At 38.0% G+C, this 19,715-nt stretch overlaps 1 pseudogene; it reads right to left on the reverse strand.

Moving 5' to 3' along the window:
* LOC105298174 overlaps window positions 1-19,715 on the reverse strand; it is a 60,417-nt pseudogene that overhangs the window by 31,734 nt on the left and 8,968 nt on the right.

Consider the following 19,715-nt stretch of genomic DNA (forward strand, 5'->3'; position numbering starts at 1 on the left):
ACAGATCTAGCGACCTGGATGGGAACACACAGAGCAGGGCTCCACACAGCAGCCTCACAGCCCGAAGAACAAGGAGAAGGGGCTTAACTGGAGAGTAAGATATGAGAGAGGGAGGATATGTCTCCGAATCCTCCAGTAGTTCTGTCAGACAACTGGGAAAAAATTCTTGGGACAATGAAGCTATTAGATGGAGGGATAAAGTGTAGTAAATCTGACATTGCGATCCCATTTCACGTCTAATTTGCATCATCAACAAATAGCTTACCTTCATCATTCTATTATTTTTCACTAATGTGACTTAGATGAAAAGGCAATTGTTAATGTTTGTTGAACTTATTACAAAAGCCAAGAAAAGTTCCCGGTCCATCGCAGGCATGTCATCACAGTAAATGGCTTCACCTGTGGCATGCTTAATACCAGACAAATGCATGAGGAGATGGCCAACTGGGTCTTGAGGAAGCTGCTTTGAGTCTACCTTCTGTTTAATCGATAACCAACATATCATTTTTATGATCATAGTATGCACATCTCCCATAAGAGAGTAGTTCTATAATTTACATCCAAACCAGAATATGTTTGAAAATGAAAACTGTCACTATTAATAGTAGCACCAAGACAATAAGCCTATTTCAATAATCCAATAGGGAAAGTGGGATAGGTAGATAGCCATGATATTGTTCTTATTTTTTTCCCGCTTTTTTTGAATATAGACCACAAACATCTCTAATACAAATTTCATTTGTGTAAGTAAATGAATATAAATCTTCCTGGTAATGTAAAAATTATGTCTTCTTGCTAATGCTCATGAATTTCTTTACATTTTAGCATCAAAATTCTTTTACTGTATCTAAGTATGGCATATAAATTTTGCAGAAGAGTATGATGACGTCAGGACTATGATTATAGAAAATATTGAGGGCATGTATACATCCAGAAGAGACTTTTTTCCCTTATTTTGAGTGAAGAAGTCTAAGAAATAATTGGTAAAACTCATAACTTAGATACTCCTAAGAAAGAATGAAGCTAGAGGGAGAGGCATTTTGAGTAATGATTAACTAATATTATTCTTTCTTTAAGACCCACAGAGTATAATGTCTTGATGTTTCATTAACCAAATTAAGAAACATGATATCACCCCTAGTATTTCAAATGAGAGAGTCATTAGCTTTCCTAGTTGGTTAGTTATTGGTAGAAGAAGAATTGGAGGTATGAAGAAAGAAGGGATTAAGAGACATGATATAGGCCAAGCTCAGAGACTGGAGTGAAGGCAGTGGCTGCTAAGGGTGCTGATGATGGGAGTGTTGGAGGTAGAAATTCCAGAAAAACTGCCAGCCTTGAGCGGGCAGCTCTGGGTTTGGAGTTCTGCCTCAGGGCCTCCCTGCTAAGCTGTGCTGGCCAGCCCCATCCCCAACTCACTGGGTCTGCATTTGGTAATAGGACTGAGGCCAGGGTCTCGGAAGCTTTCTCTGGAAGACTTGGGGGTGAGGGGCATACAGTAGGTCAGCCACAGTGAGGCCTGGAAAAAGCTATGGATGTCTCCCTTACCACCCCGTCTGTTGTCCCACACTGCAGTTCATGGGTCACCTAAGCCCTAGATGAGATTGGGACTCTTTTTTTTTGAGACGAGCCTCACAGTGCCAGGCTACATCATATGGCAGGAGGGAAGAGAGAAAATGTCACCAGCAGAACATATACTGGTGAAAACTTGTCCTGGAGGAAAAAGAAACCATAGAAGCTGACTTATTTCCAACTCAGTATTATTTAAGGCATCTGGGAGAGGGGGGCAGGGAGGGAGGGGCGGAAGCTAAATACTTTTGTATTTGATTTCCAGAATGTGCCATTTGAGAGAGCCTATTTAGCATGGATTGACAATAAATGACACATTTGAGTCCACCTAAAATGTTATCTCATTCCAATCACAGTTCCCTTTTTCCCGAGTCAAAGCCATCCCTGGTCCAACAAAAGCACTGAGACTCTTGCCCTATGGAATCGAAGGGAAAGACTTTGACTGCCTGGCATCCCATTGATTAACCAGTATGTTTCTTTTTCATGAAGACATTTTGCCTTCTTCTCCTTTCTGAACATTTGTATTTAATTTAACAAATACTAAGAATGAAGGAAAGCCATCATGCTTATAATGGGGAACTTACATAAAGATAACTATGAAAAAACACATTTCTCCAATGCTGTCTGCTGCTCACGGGACTCCAGAAGAGTGGTCCTTGCTCACTGCCAACCTATTTGAGAAACTCAAGAAATAAACCTTCAGTCTGAGATAGATCAGAGGTTCTCCAAGCAGGGGGAAGGCCTGGCACATCAGGAGGGAAAGGGGATTGGTGTATGTGATTTGAAAACATGTTCAACATTTTCATTGGTTATTAGGAAAATGAAAAAAAAAATCCTATTGTTTTCATAATATAAATGACAAGAAGTAAAATATCAGGCAAATTTTGACTAACAATTATATGCTCAAAGTAGTCATTTTAAAAATTAACTTGGCATAAGATACATGTGTAGTATGCTGTGAACTTATTCCACTTTCATAAAAGTTTACTGTTTTATAGTAAACTGTATAACAAATGATAGGCATTTATTGTTTTACTGTCCATATTGTTTCATTTAAATGTAAACTTCAATTTTGTAGTTATTATAATGCAATGCACAAAAAAAGGAGTATTGGCTAAGTTTTTTTATTTTTTATTTTTATTTTTGGTGGTGGTGTGGTCGTTCTGATTTTGTATAAACTAGAAAGCAGAAGATTATCAAGAAAAAGAATTTAGAACTTGGTCTAGTTACCATTAAATAAAGGTAGACATTAGGCTATGAATGTAGGGGGGTATGGAAAATGAGAGAAAATTTTACATATTGGGGTTCAGGCATGAACAGGACTTTGAAGCAGCCCCAACACACACCAGCTCCATTGACATAGCTCATAGATTTGTCCTTGTAACAAGGAGCTGAGATGGTGATTAAAAGAAAAATAAATGTATGAGGGCTCTATTAGGTATGGTTTTTCATGTTTCAGATGGTAGAGATTGACTCCCCTGTAAAATATCCTCACTATGATGCTGTGTTGGGCTCTCAATTTGAATAATATTTGAGTAAAAGATCCACATCTTCTTTTTTTTAATCCTAGAAAGCTTCTTCCTTCCTAAAAAGTAAAATTCCAGGTAATTCATAAACTTAGACACTAAGGAAATACATATGTAGGTATCTATAAAGATTCTTGGAGTTTTCCATAATTAACACTTTTTACTGTAAATAATAAAACACATTGTGGCACTGAAAAAAGAAGCCTTTGAAACCTTGCTGTGTGAGACCTGCCAAAAGATTGAAGAAAAATCCCAAAATATATTTTTGTCTTATTCTATAATCAAATACAAAATTAATTATTTTAGCTGAAGATTTGATACTTTTTTTTGGCAATTAGTCATGATGAATCTACTAGCGAAAGATGCTGTACTTGATACTTATTTCTGTTTGTTCTGTGGCTAAAGATACAATGGAAGAATGAATATTGTCTCCTCAAACTGCTCAGCTCTTGAAGCTGTGTCAAAATGCTTTCAAAGCAAATGGACTGACCTGAAGGAAAAATTCTCATCATGAGTACTGAAGTTGCTCTAGCAATGTGGATGTGTGTGTGTGTGTGTGTGTGTGTGTGTGTGTGTGTGTGTGTGTGAGAAAAACCACAGAAAAAAAACAAAAACAAAACTTATCTGTGTAGGCGACATACTGCTTCCAAAACTTGTCTTACAATCTACAATAGCAAACTCCCTTTTAAGATTATCAACTATGTGAAGATTATCACTTTTCTTTGGATGATTTGAATCCCATCAATTTGTTGTTTCTTTCTAAAGTTTATTCCACGGTCAAAGTTAGGTATTTATAAACCAAAGGTTGCAACTGCTATATTTTACAGAATACCAGGGAAGATGACAGCAGTTTTAAACTGTCAAAATAATCACTTTCAATGGAATTTGACATATTTAAAATTTTAAACATATTGAACCTAAAATCTGAAGGGTGTATATCAACTTCAATATTCATTACAACATACTGTAAGCTTTTATAACTAAACCCAACAACAGATTCGATGAACTGAGGCCTTAAAAGCCCTCTTCATGTTCTTGACTTAATAAAACTCTCAAGGTAAATTTTCTTGATTACAATTTCAAGGACAAACATATTGAATCTTATTCAGTTTACCGACTGGATAACTTCAGGTGATATTTTTATGATGTTGTGGCAGAAAATTCCATCTAAAAGTTATGAGAAATTCTGTTCTCTCTGATAGTTTTTATTAGAAGCACTTGAAAATAGCTCTTAGAACTTATGTTGGATTAAACTCTAAAACGTAACACAGAAAAACCATTTGGTGAATAGGGACTGCGGGAGCAAAGTATTTCCATATTCAAACAAAATGAATTAGCAGCTCTTTAAAAACAACCATTTCTTCATTTTCATCAACTTCCAGGGGCTGTGTTTTCTGCTCCTCTGAAAATGAAAATAAAGCAGCCCCGTGGCCCTGGCACAGAATGCGACATTGCGCTTGGATTTTGATAAGGCCAAGGGCAGAAGGGTGTGACAAGCAAGCCAGCTCATTCATATCAATGGTATAAGGACACAGAACGAAACACACAGCCTTCAAGGTCAAGACAGACAGTTTAAAAAAATTACCATTGCTTGCTTTAGTCACAATCTTTTGATTTTGAGTTTTAATTAACACAAAAGAAGGTTGTGAGTTCACCAGAAAGGGAACTCAGGCTTATCAAGCCTGTGAATGACTGAGAGATGAGTGGGACTGTCCCAGTGAAGGAGTCACAGCCCAGGCCCTTTGAATTTTAAAAAAAAAGAAAAAGAAAAAAAAAGCCACTAACCTGGCATTTAAGTGTACTCCAGTGATGTCTGGAATGAAGATCTTCTAAAGCACTCTCGTACTTGTCTGCAAGGCTAGGATAGTGAATGGGGTCCTGAAAAGTAGAACTGTTGTGAATATTTAGAATGTGCCCGGATGGTCTTAAAAGGGAGGCTAGCACAGTTCTTAACAAGCAGCTCTCATCTGAAGTATAACATTTATTAAGCAGTCGTCTTGTTCAGAACCCTGGAATTACAAGCAGCTCCCCAACCTCTAGGACGCTCGCTCTGGAAGGTCATATATCACGAAGAGCCAAGTGTAGTAGACCACTGACTTCCATCATCTCTGTGTTCTTAGGATTCTCTCACATGCTTTTCTAAATAATCTGAGGACTTACAAACCAATAAAACAGGAGGATAGGAGCTAAATAAATAAAGTGGAAATGAATGAAATGCTTAAGCCAGGAAAAAGTCAAGAGCACACCATTGCAAGTCTGATTAAAACTCTGTGCTGTACCACCTGGCCAGCTAGGGGGAAAGGAAAACGCAGAGGCCGCACCCTGGCCACAAACTCCCCAGAATGCTTCTTCCCAGAAAGAACACATCTTAGAACCGAGGGAAATGGGTCATTTGGGTCTTTATACAAGGCTTTAAACAATATATCTAGTGGTTATCTTTTATATTTAAAAAAATTTTAACAGAAAATTAAAGCCAGCCAAGTCTATTATTTTTGATAATAGAGGAATATTGAATAGAGGAAGTTGCATTGAAAGTATGAGACTACAAGGTAGAAGCTTTAAATTATATCATTTGATTCACGTTAGAGATTGTATTAGTTTGCTGTTAATTGGAGGTGTCCACAATTGGCTTTATTTTTCTCTTTTGATTACCTGGTGACAATATTTCACTTATATATGATTTTAAGTTCCTATTCTCAAAAATTTGATACAACCATTCTGGTTCTTATTTGTCCCCATGTGTAATGAGGAGATACCCTCAGAAACAATGATAAGAGAGAACTTTGCGTCTCTTATATAAAGCGGTCACACTAACTTCTATACCACATGAAGAATGGTCTTGGCTTCTGGTCTAGTTTGGTCAGTTGGTTGTAGCATGAGATTAATGAGGCCAATATGGTTCAAGTTCCTTTTGGGTCTAGCAAATTTATTCAGAGAAATTCTTTTAGTCATGTCCTCCCCAGCGAACAATATTATAACTAATTGTCATATGGGAGACCAGGCAAAAAATGTCTAGATGATTACTACTATTATTAAGACTAGTACTAGGCAGTCTTCATCATGTTCTTCTGATGTACTAGGGCCCATATTAAGCCCTTGTCCTATGATGACCCATTTTATAATAACCTTGTGAAGTGGCTGCCATCATCATCTTACAGGTGAGAAATAAAGCTGAACCAAAGAAGAAAGCCAAATACATCAAAGGTAACCTCAACGAGTGGAGGAAATGCTTTATTGAGAGAAAATATATTCAAATCTTTAACAAATTTTCTGCACATCACCTAGATGAACAGGTCAGAAACAAAACAACTAAGTGGTGTTAAACAAAATCCTGCACAACTTTGTGCTCTACTTGCAATTCTTCCCCAAACTTAAAAGCCATCAACAGATAGCCTGAAGTTTTGTCAGCAAGCCCATGTGTTTGCTGAGACACTGTGGGCTGTCCTTTCTATTCTCTAGCTCTTTGGTAGGGGGTTGTTTCCTCTGCTCTGGGTATCACCGTGGCCTCTAATACTAGGAAAGGTAATACATGGTCAGTTCCATTTACCATTCTCTTCAAAATCTGTGACACTTCCAGGTAGAACTTAAAGAAGAAGCTGATGATGAAAGTCCTCTTGAATTACACTTTCCCACTTGGAGCTGAGTCTGGAAGGGAGACTTTGTGCAGAACCAGCCTGAAAGCTGCATCCAACATCTCTTCATTCCAGGGCCTATAAGAGTCAGAAAAGAAGACTCCTAGCCTGACAGGACTCATTAGCTCATAGACTCAGGTAACGTGTAAAACAAATAGTTACAACTTAATGCAAGAAATAAGATGTACAAGCTTCAGAACTGGGCAACCCATATTAAAATCACTCTCAAGTCCATCACCCTCAAGGTCTCTGGCTCAGGTTCACCACTTCCTCATCTGTAAAAGGGTAATAGTAGTAGAATTCACCTCATGGAATGGTCACAAGAAAGAAGTGACAACCTGTGTTAAGTTCTTAGCTCAGGAATAACTGACCCCTATATCTGGAATGTTTGCTGCAAGCTGGGTTTTGTTTTAAGTTCTTTATATATATTCACGCATTTAATCCTCTCAGCTGCCCTATGATGTAAAAATGATTGACCCCCTTTGACAGATAAGGAAACTGAGGTATCATAATGTTAAATAAACTGAGATTACATAATTAATTGGGGTTGAACTGAGATTGGGCTCAGGCAGTTTGGCTCGATCGAGTTTGTTTTTAACCATTACTCTCTATTAGTTATGAAATGGTAACTGATACCTAGTAAATACTCAAGAAATATTGGCTGTTAGTTTTACCTATAGAAATAACAAGTCACATAAGCAAACGCATTTAGCAATTTATTATAAAACGAATATTCATAATCTGTTTTCCATCATGGTATATTATTCTCTCACAATAAAGAAAGAAAATTTACTCATTTTGCTTACTGTATCTATGTGCTGTTTGGATATGGGCTCTCTCTCTCACACACACACATACACACACACACACACTCACACATGTGCACATACACACAGACTATATGATTCCCACTTCAGAATTCACTAAAATCAAAACATATAGAAATAGTTTTGAACTGTTATTGGAATTCCATGCCATTACATAAAAAGGCAGTAAGCATTTTTCTTCTTGTAATTACATGTCACCACAAAAAGAGTTGCTCCATTACTTGGAGTCTAAGGACATGATGCCATACCTTCCGATGAGTTTCTGGCAGGAATTCTTTGCACAGATGGTGGTTGAACTAACTCCTCCATATGAGATGGATAACTCTGATGATGCCATCTCCTTTTCCAAAAAAAGACTCTCATTCCTGAATTGACTACTGTGAGTGCATTTTGTTGCTGCTGGGCTTGTCGGAAGGCTGACACAAATTCCCACTGAAAGCAAAAGTTAAGTGGCACACCAAGTTTCTAGGCAGTTCATGTATGTTGCCTTGTACATATTTGTCACATCTCTATTATGGGCTGACTTGTGTGCCCTCCCCCTCAAAGTGATACATTTAAGTTCTAACTCCCAGTACCTCAGAATGTGACTAAATTTGGAGACAGGCTCTTTAAAGAGGCAATTAAGTTAAAATGAAGGAATTAGGGTGGACACTAACCAATTGTGGTGGTGTCTTCCTAAGAAGAGAAAATTTGGACACAGATGTGAATAGAGAGAAGACCATGTAAAGACACAGGGAGAGGATGGTCATCTGCCAGCTAAGGAGAGAGCCCAGGAAGACTTCAACCCTGCTTGCACCTCGATATCAGATTTCTCTTCTCCAGAACTGTGAGAAAATAAATGTCTGTTGTTTAAGCCACCCAGTCTGTGATTCTTTGTTATGGCAGCCCCAGCAGACAAATATGCCCTCCAGGGCAGGATTGATTATTCCCATTTTACAGATAAGGAATCTAAGGCTCAAAATGAGTCAGTAATTAAGTCAGGGTCACAGGAGATCTTTAAACTAGGATTCAGTCTTGAGTCTAACTCCAAAGACCTTTTTCTCAATAAGTTCTATTGCAAATGTATTTTTTTAGCCTCTTTCAAACCCCAAGATATAGGTAGAGATATATTTTCAAGTCTTATTTAGGAAAAAGCTTCACGGCACAAAGAATTTTTAAAAATCAGTAAGGAAGTAACTTTAGAGTTTGGGGTGGGGGGAGAGTGAGAAAAAGAAAGAAAAAGAGAGATGGTGGAGTGGAGGGGGAGGGGAGCTGGGGGAGAGGCAGAGACAAAGTTCTGATTCCAGTAATGATAGAAGAGTGCATAACACAAATTTTAAAAAGTACAATAGTTACCATAGATCTTAACAACCTCATTGTATGGTTTCTTTCTTTCCTTATTAAGTCGAGAACTTCCACCTTTTCACTTAAAGGAAGCACTTTCCAGTTTCTCTTTGGCATATCCAAATTGCCAGCATCACTACTCTTGCACTTTGGGCCGCTATTCAGTAAAATAAGGGTGACTTGAACACCAGCACTGCAATCCCGCGACAATCTATCCGATAACAGAGACAGCCACTAAGTGACTAATGAGTGGAAGCATATGTAGCATAGAGATGCTGGACAAAGGGATGATTCGTGTAGCAGGTAGGATGGAGCAAGATGGCGCAGGATTTCATCATGCTACTCAGACTGACGGGCAATTTAAAATTTACGAATTATTTCTTTCTGCAATTTTCCATTTAGTATTTTTGGACCACGTTTGACCATGGGTAAGTGAAACTGCAGAAAGCGAAACCACAGATAAGGAGGACTACTGGTCCTTGTAATCTCCCTTGTAAACACTCAGTACTTTTTCTTAACCCAGTATATGTTGGAATTAACAAGCTATAGGCTCACAGGTAAAACCAAGAAATTGAAAAAACATTCTCACTTTCCTCAAGTAGGGGATATTCACTGACATCAAGATTTCTCCAGGCTTAAGATCTGCACTGGGGAACTTTCGGAGAAACTGCTCATTTAAAGGAATCTGTCGATCTCCATTTGTGGAATGATGAAATGACATTTTCCTTGGATCTGTACTATTAAACAATCAAACTCCCAAAACTTGGGACATAATTCTACCAAATACCTGAGGAAACTGGGAAAAAGAAGTGTTCTTCCTATGCTTAACAATTCTTTCGCTCTATAATGGCATCATGCAATGTTTCTTCCTGTCAAAGGTCCACCTTTTTTTTTTTCGCTTTCTCTGCTTATAAATAAAAATATCTGGCAAAGTAGGCCAGAGGTCAGAAAGAACAGGACCTTAGTCCTCTTCCTAAACAGCACAGTTCATTTTCAGCTTTGAACGTAGAGAGTAAATACTAATATTCCTTTAGATATTCTGATCAAGTCATTCAAAAATAATTATTGTTCATGACTGGGATCCTTACTAACTACAGCAGTGAATAAATAAATAGCCTTTAATGAAGTTTTATGCTGGGGGTGGGTGATATCTGATTTGTTTCTATCTTTTTCCAGCACCTAAAGAATTTTTGTTTTTTAATCAATATATTGAGGGGAAAAACCATTTAAAGCTATAATAAAATATGACTGGAGGATTAAAGCTAAGAAGTTTTTGATTTTTATATTCACATAACAGAATCTCTTTCTCATTATATGATTTTTTAAAAAAGGGATGTTACTTAAATTGATAACAAATTGAATACAAATCTTCCTCCTTAAGACAATTTTGTGGTTTAGATGATACGAAGAGTAGGTATTTAACAATGCAGGTAACAGAGAACTAGTCCATAGTTTTAAATGAAAAAATGAAAAAATGAAAGAAAAAAAAGATTTATAGAAGACCAATTAGAATTTCCTAATAATTGTTGACCAAGTTAGAATCAAAGAAATTAGTTAAAAGTCCTGAACTTAGTTTAAAAACAAAACTCAAGTAAATAAATATAAAATAAAGTCCAACCATTGTTCAACAGAAATAGGCTTCCATCAACGACAAATTAAGTTTGAGCACACCGCATGTTGTGGATGCCACCATGCTCTTGTACCACTCAGAGAAAGTCTTCAACAAAGGGGCCCAGTCGTTCTCAGTAGCCTGTAGTTCTCTCCACTACTCAGATCACATCAGGCTGCTACCAACACAAGCATGGTCAGTGTCAGACGACCAGTATGAGCAAATATCCAGCACGAGTTCTTGACAAGAAAAGGATGAAGACACTGGTAGTGTATCGAATTAGGACTGGACTAACTTTCCAGTAGTCAGAACAATAGAGAGAATTATCAACATTATAAAGAATAGTCACTGTCAAAACTGAACTTCCTGCATTCCCAGAGAGAGAAAAGGTAGAAGCAGAGTTAATAATCCCCAAGAAGGAGCTGTCACTTACCTTTTGATAGCAAGTCGAGAATATAGTTGTCCACAGCCAGGAGGGGATTTAGATCTGACTCTAGATGCCTGCATATGATGTGCCCCACTAAAGACTTTTTAAAATAATTGTTATTTTCACTCCAGTTGTGCAATTATAAAAACACAAGTGATAAAATAAAAATTAAGCAAGGCTTTGGAAAATTAGTATTTTTGCCTGGTTCAAAAGAATAAAATTGTTCTGATTTGTCAGAGACAGGCATTGAAGGGACAAACACCAGAGTTAACTGTCATCAAATACATAGGGCCATATTCCTGATCTGGGATCCAGTAAGAGTTCCCAAATACTTCCAGAGAGCCTGGTACATTTGTGTCCTCTCCTCTGGGAGCTTCAGGCTTGCATCTACCAGGATGTCCTTCACCTGAGCCAGGCTGAGGCCGGCACCTAAGGTCAGCCTTGAAATAAAACCATTTGTAAATAATGCAATGTGATCCCTGCTGACCCGGAAATGTCCATTAGATTTGAGATTACCGATATAGGATCTTTATGCTGGATACATGCTGCCCTGCTTATTGGTGGTTATAGCAGTGATGGTGGTGATGAAGGTGGTGATGACGGTGATGGAGGTGATGGGGGCTAAATGCTTTGAACACTCATTATGTCAAGCACTATATTGAATGTTCCATAGAATTGCCGTGAACCCAAATAAGCTTTGAGATATTATTAGCCCTATTTCACAGATGAAGAAACTGTAATTCAGTTAAGTAACTTGACTAAGTTTTTACAGCTAATATATGACATATTCGAGAATTAGACTCCAGAATGAGACTCTGAATCCACATTTATATTGCTTCTCATTATTGCCATTAAGTCAATTTCCTTTATCAGAGTGAAAAATCCAGTCTGTAAGCTGCTTAGTATATAAATTTGCTTTGCCTACTATTGTGCTTCCAGAGCGCAAAGACTGTGTTCTATTTATTTTTATCTTTTATCCAGTGCCTAGTACAATACCTTTCATTGAATAACTGTCACATTTCTCTGATATGGAAGACATAGAAAGTTCTTCAGTGAAAATCTGACTATTCAGACTATTAGTATCTCATATAATTACAGAGAATTCTTCCCTGAGCCTCTTCCAGAATGTTATCATTCTTATAAGAAGAGACTCTCTGTATATCGTAATTAGAAATAATTCTTTTTCTACTTATCTGCTGGGCAAAGGAAATAAATTGATTAATGTGTTTTAACTAAGAAAATGGGGATCTTAGGAACTCACCATTATATGCATAGTTTACAACAAATCAGTTCTTCAATTCTATCAGGAGAAATTATGACTGGGTGAAAGACGTCTTTAAATTTCACTTCAGGCCCTAAAGGATTAGAAAAAATCATAAGAAGACTAGGATAAAGGGGTTAACTGCCTTTAAATTTTTGAAATTGTGATTAAAACTGATGTCTTTAGATATGTAAAAACTACACTACATATCTTTCTATTGGTCTGTTCATTGCCAAATCACACGCATGCAGAAAATGGCCAGATGGATTTTCACTGTGCTTGGAAGACTTTTTGGACTTGTCAGCCTTAAAACTTGGCTGATGAATCCAAGACAACTTGAGCCTTCTCTTGAGGAGGACTCTAGGAGACTCTCCAAAGAAGTAGGCAGTCAAACTGAGTTTACAATGGATATAATAGGAAGACCCTGTAACTGCAGCTTAAGAAAATATATTATACCTATTGAGACACCACCAGAGAGGAAACAAAGAAGCCATTTCAAATTCAAGCTCCAGATCAGTCTCCACATGGAAAAAGACAGGACAGCTGTCACTGGGACTGCTGGCTCTTGACTTGTTATGGAGTGGGACTCCTGGGTGGAACTCTGTGCATTGCTCAGACTGGGGGTAACAGAAATATACTTACGAATGGAAATTGTGAACGTCTCTTGAGCAATGGTGAAGAAGTCAAGTCTCGATGATTAAAAATATTATTTCAGACTGTTTTTCCTGAGAAATGCATATATGAGGTTCTTTTCCCCAAAGGGTGTTTCTTCATAAGGAGTCCCCTGGGATTCCACATACCCACAGAGGTGTTCCCCATGACAACAGGGGCCTGGGTATACTTGACTTTAGCTTCTAGAAGTTCCTTCAGTGTCACAGGGGAAATATACATCATTCTATCACCACCAAAAATCCCAGTCCTTTGTGGTTGTTTCTCGGCCAATATCTATTGAAAAAGCAATAAGGCTTTGAGATCATGTCATGACAAAAATCCAACCGGTTCCTCCCCAACCTTAAAAAAAAAAAAAAAAGAAAAAAAAAAATTTTTTAAAAAAATAAAATAAAAATAACCTAAAAGTAGAGCTTCACTAGGAATCAGAGTTCAGAATAAAAATATGATGGTATTTTCCTCCTTCTGGAGACTGTTTCAATATGTCTCCTTTTGGTGCTTTTATATCTCAAAGGAATTCATTTCAACATCTAAAGATATTTTAACATGCTTAATTTTGTCAAAACATTCTGTGGAAGAATAAAACTTAGCAAAACTGGAAGTAGAAAACATGTCTAAATCTACAAATGTTGTGATGTCATTTCATGACATTTTTTATGGATGCTAACTGCTGCTTCTTACATTCAACCATCTCCTCATGGTGACTCCATCCTCATTCCCCCATCTCTACCTTGGTCCTACAGACCTTGGGCTAAAGATGACAGATGGACATTACTTACTTGCCAATCAGCTTTTAAGAGGCTCCATAAGCGAGTACCCTTCCTGACATTTCCCCATAAATTCCTCTAGGATGAGCTCAACTTTGCCTTACTTACCATTAGCTCAGGAGGAAATATCAATTCCTGAGTTGGATCCAGGGGCAGAAAGGCCTCTTATGAGAAGAGTTTTGGACTTGTCTTAAAAGAGAAAAGTATCAGAAGTTATCGTCATCAAGCAATTCTAACTACAGTACTTTAGCTTATTTGTGGAATGAGGTTAGAAGAAGAGAGACATACAGCAAAGAGACAAAAAAGCAGCTGGCTAGCCACTGTCTGTGGGCTCTAACACAGACCTGGCTCCTAGCAATCAGAGCAGACGTCAGTGAGCCTCCAACACTCTGCACTCCCTGAACATTCTCTTTGGAGACTGGGGAAAGCAGGGGAAGCAGGCAGCAGCACCAGACATGGCTGAGAATGAGAACATCTCTCTGAATTGCCACCTATTCTATCGCTACCTGTTCTTCCATCTCCCTGACATCTGCACTTTGCTTCTGGCCCTTGAAAAAGACATGAAAGAGGCTTTTTAAAAAAGCTAAGAGACGCTAAGATATGAAGGTGTTTTTTTCTCCTATAGGGAGCTGTATTTGAACAAGGTTAATATCTGGAATGAGAAATGAAGTTATTAGGATAGATTTTGGGAGGAGACAAAGACGGAGTGAGAATGGGAGAGGGGACATGTTGACACACCCCAAATTAATTGAACTGGGCAGCCATTTATTTTTCCTAAAAGTAAGTTGGTTTCTGCTCCTGTCTTGAGAAACCTTTATAAAAAATTTACATTTGACTGACCTTATTTCCTTCCTCAAATTCTGGTAATTCATTTATTCCTTGATTCAAACAGCAAACTCCATTTTCTTTACTTTGACAGCAGCCAGAAGTCTAGTGGGTAAAAAGAAAAAACAAATAACCAGAATTTATTGTTGATTCTACTAATAATTTTCAGCTTTATTGGGGTATAATTGATAAATAAAATTGTATATATTTACAGTGTACAATGTGTTGATTTTATATACAAATGTTTTATTAAATGATTACCAAAATCGGATTACTTAACACATTCATAGTTCCCATTGTGTATGTGTGGTAAGAACACTGTAGATCTATTTTCTTAACAAATTTCAAGTACACGACACAGTATTATTAACTATTGTCACCATAACATAAAGATTTTATAACAAAGCCTGGCACATAGCAATAAATATTAAGGTTGTTTCTCGGCCAATATCTATTGAAAAAGCAATAAGGCTTTGAGATCATGTCATGACAAAAATCCAACCGGTTCCTCCCCAACCTTAAAAAAAAAAAAAAAAGAAAAAAAAAAATTTTTTAAAAAAATAAAATAAAAATAACCTAAAAGTAGAGCTTCACTAGGAATCAGAGTTCAGAATAAAAATATGATGGTATTTTCCTCCTTCTGGAGACTGTTTCAATATGTCTCCTTTTGGTGCTTTTATATCTCAAAGGAATTCATTTCAACATCTAAAGATATTTTAACATGCTTAATTTTGTCAAAACATTCTGTGGAAGAATAAAACTTAGCAAAACTGGAAGTAGAAAACATGTCTAAATCTACAAATGTTATGATGTCATTTCATGACATTTTTTATGGATGCTAACTGCTGCTTCTTACATTCAACCATCTCCTCATGGTGACTCCATCCTCATTCCCCCATCTCTACCTTGGTCCTACAGACCTTGGGCTAAAGATGACAGATGGACATTACTTACTTGCCAATCAGCTTTTAAGAGGCTCCATAAGCGAGTACCCTTCCTGACATTTCCCCATAAATTCCTCTAGGATGAGCTCAACTTTGCCTTACTTACCATTAGCTCAGGAGGAAATATCAATTCCTGAGTTGGATCCAGGGGCAGAAAGGCCTCTTATGAGAAGAGTTTTGGACTTGTCTTAAAAGAGAAAAGTATCAGAAGTTATCGTCATCAAGCAATTCTAACTACAGTACTTTAGCTTATTTGTGGAATGAGGTTAGAAGAAGAGAGACATACAGCAAAGAGACAAAAAAGCAGCTGGCTAGCCACTGTCTGTGGGCTCTAACACAGACCTGGCTCCTAGCAATCAGAGCAGACGTCAGTGAGCCTCCAACACTCTGCACTCCCTGAACATTCTCTTTGGAGACTGGGGAAAGCAGGGGAAGCAGGCAGCAGCACCAGACATGGCTGAGAATGAGAACATCTCTCTGAATTGCCACCTATTCTATCGCTACCTGTTCTTCCATCTCCCTGACATCTGCACTTTGCTTCTGGCCCTTGAAAAAGACATGAAAGAGGCTTTTTAAAAAAGCTAAGAGACGCTAAGATATGAAGGTGTTTTTTTCTCCTATAGGGAGCTGTATTTGAACAAGGTTAATATCTGGAATGAGAAATGAAGTTATTAGGATAGATTTTGGGAGGAGACAAAGACGGAGTGAGAATGGGAGAGGGGACATGTTGACACACCCCAAATTAATTGAACTGGGCAGCCATTTATTTTTCCTAAAAGTAAGTTGGTTTCTGCTCCTGTCTTGAGAAACCTTTATAAAAAATTTACATTTGACTGACCTTATTTCCTTCCTCAAATTCTGGTAATTCATTTATTCCTTGATTCAAACAGCAAACTCCATTTTCTTTACTTTGACAGCAGCCAGAAGTCTAGTGGGTAAAAAGAAAAAACAAATAACCAGAATTTATTGTTGATTCTACTAATAATTTTCAGCTTTATTGGGGTATAATTGATAAATAAAATTGTATATATTTACAGTGTACAATGTGTTGATTTTATATACAAATGTTTTATTAAATGATTACCAAAATCGGATTAATTAACACATTCATAGTTCCCATTGTGTATGTGTGGTAAGAACACTGTAGATCTATTTTCTTAACAAATTTCAAGTACACGACACAGTATTATTAACTATTGTCACCATAACATAAAGATTTTATAACAAAGCCTGGCACATAGCAATAAATATTAACAATCGTTTATTGTTAATATTAATATTTAATATTTCATTAGCAACAAATGTTAACAAATATTATTATAGTTTAACTTCCAAAGAGCAACCTTATGTCCCTCATTTCAAGGTTATTTGTTCATCTATTCATTCAACAAACATTGACTGAGTGGTCAGTCAATCAGTAAATGGCGACCAGTCCTGGAGATGCACAGCTTCTACTGTCAAGCAGACTGCAGTCTGGGGAACAGACAGAAGAGCAAATGGGCAATTATAGCATAGTGTGACCAACGCTGTGATGGGGACATGCACAGAGGGCTGCAGGAGCATCAGGGCAGGGCACCTGACTCAGACAAACAGGACAGGAAAGACACTGGGGAAAAATTACCCATAGCTAATATCAAAGTGCTTAGGTGCTCATAATGTGACTGCCAGGGCAAGCTCAGTGAATGAGGATAAGATCAAATAACAAACAACAATTATAGACCTTGAGATAAAAAGTAGCCCTGTATCAGTAACAATGGCTATTCCCCTAATCGCACCTGACAACCCCTACTAGTTTGTTTCATTGGAAAAATAATATGTTCCTTTCTACTTACTTTACAGAAAGTCTTGCATGCATCAATTATAGGCCTGTATCCAGCACAATGGCACAGGTTACCTAAAGGAGAAAAACCCAGCTCTGTTAATCAAGGAACCCAGAGAGAGGCAAGGACTGCCACATGCATGATGGAAATTAGGACCCCATCCTAGAAGAAAGCCCTGTTTGACATTTCAATCCACCTAAACTACAAAGTCAGATTTTTTTTCATCAGCAACTTTGGATATTTGATTGATATTGAAAGTTACTGTTAAGAGTAAATGGAAGGTTTTTTTATAGCATTTAATACAATGTGTGACGCATGATAGGTGTCCAATATTAGTGCTCATCATCATCATCATCATCATTAAAAAATAAAAACACACACACATGACCTATCACCAAGGGCATCAGTTAACTGATCCAGAATGGGCTCTGGATGGTTCCTCAGAAGTGTGTACCTGGACATCACCATCCCAGGGGTGCAGAACCCAAACTGGGTGCAATCACACTTGGCAATCCTCTCCTGGAAGCTCAGAAAGGTTAGAAATGCAGAATCTTGGGTCCCTCTCCAGATCTACTGAGTCAGAACCTGCATTCCAACAAGATTCCCAGGCAGTCTGTGTGCACACTAAAGCTGGATGAGAAGCCTCAGAAAACCCTGCTCATCGTAGGCGGCTCCCTTTCTTGGGCCGGGAGGACGTGATTACTTGTCCTCACCAGATTTTGAGCTTCATTGAAGGTTCTCAGGCTTCAGAATCACCAGGGGAGCTTTAACATTTCCAAGGCTCAAGTAGCACCCAAGATCAATTGACCAAGAATCTCTGGGGGTGGGGCACAGACATGTATTTTTTAAAGACTTCCATTCCAGGTAGTTTCAATTTGTAGTCCGGAATGGGAATCGCGGAGATAAAGGTTGCTCCCTGGAAGTCCTTCAGAGAAATGAACTGAATTATACTCAAGTTGAGGGGAAAAAAGAAAAACAACAAAAAAAACCCCAAGTATTTCCTGAGCACCTTTATCTGTCCACTGTTGCTGTAATACTTTAGCACATAGAAGATTATTTACAAAGTTCCCATCGTTACTCTAGAAAACAATCGAGAAGGAAATGTGCCTTTACTTCTCTTCCAAAACTTCCCTCCCCCCCCCCCCCCACCCCCCTCCTCTCCTCCCCACCCCCACCTTAGCATGTTCTGTTTGAAGTCTTAACTTCAAAGGTGCAACCCCATTTGGGAAGCTGTCTTCTGGCTACATTGCAACCAGGAGCTTAGCAGCAGTTACTAAATGAAAAGGTGTTTTCAGTCCTGTGAATAGCCAAGTCTTCAAGGGTATCAGGCAGAATTTACTCCCTCTAGATAATGCGGTTGCAGAGAAAATAAACAGAACCCAAGATTCCTTCAAGTCCAGAGAACCCGAGTTTGGCCATTTTCTATGTCACCCCGTCTTTTCCCTTTTCTATCCTCCCCTCACAAGTGACCTTCATCAACTTAGATAAAAACAAGTAGCAACAGCGTTTTTATGGGCAATGTATATTTAATTGAAAGACTCAGGGGTCAGGGTGTCTTTTTCAGTTGAGGCAAATTTCTAACAAGGTGCTGCCTTAGGAGAGAAGCCTCAAAATTCATTGACAACTTTTATTACCTGTTTTCTGAATAAGTCCTAAATTTAACAAATCTTTTTGGTAGCTGAAGTTTGCATTCAGCTTTAAAATCATGGGGGTTTTTTTTTTCCACTTTATTAAAAAAAAAATTACATCCCTTAATGCACATGGCTCTCATTTCTTTATAAGTTTGGAAGATGTAAGATGGATAGGTCTCATCTAATTGGAACATAGAAAACAAACCCAGTGATCTCAAGGTTTTCTTTAAAAAGAAAAAGTCCTCTAGTCTTCAGAAAGCATCTCTCTAAGAAGTCAGTCACAAAATACCCACAGCCCAGGTTTCACTCTTGGTCCCTAGTTTGGTTTCATCTTTTGGCTGACAAGCAGCAGGGCCCAGACTGCTCTACTCTTATTATCAGGGGCTCATCATGTCATTAATGGTTTTCAAAGCACAGAAATCCTATGAAGAAGAGGCCCGCCCTCACCTGCACAGGATCAATCCTGGTCTTGGTGCTTTCTATGCCTTTTATTGTCATGACAGCAGCACCGTACAGAGAACAGATGGGGGTCAGACAGGCATGGGCTGGATAATGTCTTCAGAATGCAAAAGAGAAGCACAGATTATATTGTTTCCAGTGGGAAAGGGTACCGAGTATTCACTGAGCACCTTCAATATGGTTGATTTTAAATAATGTCTCAGGCTTTGTATACATTTTATCCTTAGTTCATGCCCATTATACAAAAGTAGAATCTAAAGGTCAGAGCGATTTGCTCAAGGACACAGCTGGAGTGTCAGAGACAGGATTCACATTAGACCTCTAAATTCTAACCTCAGAACAGTTTCCACTAACTTTGTGTTTTCTCTTGAATGAGGGGCTGACATTCTCCTCTCTAGTCACATGTGATTAATCAACTAGAATACATTC

This window comes from Pteropus vampyrus, unplaced genomic scaffold (genome assembly GCF_000151845.1).
Source record: "Pteropus vampyrus isolate Shadow unplaced genomic scaffold, Pvam_2.0 Scaffold146, whole genome shotgun sequence".
In the NCBI taxonomy this organism is placed as follows: Eukaryota; Metazoa; Chordata; class Mammalia; order Chiroptera; family Pteropodidae; genus Pteropus; species Pteropus vampyrus.